The sequence below is a fragment of the Echinococcus granulosus genome (assembly GCF_000524195.1).
Source record: "Echinococcus granulosus chromosome Unknown EG_S00202, whole genome shotgun sequence".
In the NCBI taxonomy this organism is placed as follows: Eukaryota; Metazoa; Platyhelminthes; class Cestoda; order Cyclophyllidea; family Taeniidae; genus Echinococcus; species Echinococcus granulosus.
The window spans coordinates 38,004-39,630 of record NW_020170582.1 but is presented as its reverse complement, the minus strand read 5'-3'; the positions used below and the strand labels follow the sequence as shown (position 1 = coordinate 39,630).

General features: G+C 43.9%; 1 protein-coding gene across 1 annotated transcript in view; it reads right to left on the bottom strand.

Moving 5' to 3' along the window:
* The window catches only part of EGR_10251 (hypothetical protein), a gene marked incomplete at both ends in the record, with an annotated part of 15,250 nt that overhangs the window by 10,566 nt on the left and 3,057 nt on the right, over positions 1-1,627 (bottom strand). The gene's annotated exons all lie outside the window — the stretch shown is intronic.

Below are 1,627 nucleotides of genomic sequence, written 5' to 3'. Positions count from 1 at the left end.
ACAAATGCTGCTTGGTTTGTGAGAAGTATCTACTTTGGCATCAGGCAAAGCTGATTTAATCTGCCTTAACATGGCATGAATACGTGAGTAGTCTTCAAGGCTTTTCAAATTCGTTTCGTCTGTTCTTCCCATTATCCGTCGGCCGGTGTTGGGAACCATTATCTGAGGGCTCAGAAATGAGAAAAGGAATCCATTTGTTTGGTTGTGAATAATTTCAACGCATACAGGATGGACTTCAGTATTGGCACTACTCACCGTACTTATCATTGGTAACATGTGCACTTGAGCCCTTAAATTTGACTACGTCATTTCGGGCAATGAGTAAATCAATGGCGGTGACGATGGTGCAGCAATTAGGACCAACAGGTTGCCACCCTTTAAATGGGGACAGTCACTTACGCCACACCTACATTACAGTTGTACTCTGCATCACAGTAAACTTCTCAGTGACAAACTATACCCACTTCCACTCACAACTGGCCTGCAACACATTCTCCTCCACCAATAACCACTGCCATCTGGCTATCGAGACCACCTTCTAGACCCTGACGAGACCACCTAAATCATGCCGCGACAGAGATCACTCCTTTCAACAATGTATGAGTAGCACAATTTCAGGGGAATCAACATCCACTGTCTATGGATGAGTTCAAAATCACTTTCACTTTGACCTTCCTCAGCTAACCATTCAAAAAGAAAGGACCTATATCCTACTAAGGCCTATATTTCCCCGCACTTGTACTAGGGGCTAGGATTTGCAAGAGTTGATGTGTAAACACAAAAGCAGTGAGAAAAGAGACATCAAATATCTGCACGTAAAGAACTGACAAAAAGTACTATGTGTTAGTCAGCAAGCGTTAATCTTATGGTGGAGACAAGGGTGAAGTAAAAAGGAGATGAAGGACCATGTTTATGAAAATCTGTCTAAGGTGACAATATCTGGTGAAGGAGGAATGAGAAGTCGGTGAGTAGGACCTCGATGTCTAAGCTACAACAGCTCCACCGACGCATCACGTGCCATTGATTCTGCTCCTTTGACAGGCCTCCACGACCACAGACATTTTACCACTATATCCGCCTTTCTACCATCTACTGCGTCACATGCTTACGGTGTTAGCGAATGAGGTCTACTCATCCGAATTTTCCAGACCATGACGTTCTTCCCCCAAGCATGACATGTCTTCTCAAAACCCTACTCCTCTTCTCTGCTTTCCCCTCTATACACCTGACACTCCGATGAATGCACATCCATCTTTGTTGTGCATCTTCTGCCCTCAGCTCTGCGTCGTTTAGTGTGCAAAGGCACCCACATTGTCGACGTGAACGAATGAGCAAGCCTAGACTCAGCTCCTGTACAGTGCCGGTAGTCGTTGGCTGGCTGCGCCGAGTGCTAGATCCGTGCCTTTGCGTGTATTTATAATGCTAATTGGCCTTGACCTTCGCTTCGTTATTCGTTTATATTTATCATATCTCAGCCTAAGTTAGGCCAAAAAGGTGGCACTGAAGAATATTCCTACTCCCTACAACTCCTAAGGAATTGTAATCAAGTATGAATTCGGAGGAAATGGCAGGGTTCAAAAATTTTAAATTTACAAATTAAAAATTACGGAAATTAATAAATGGGACC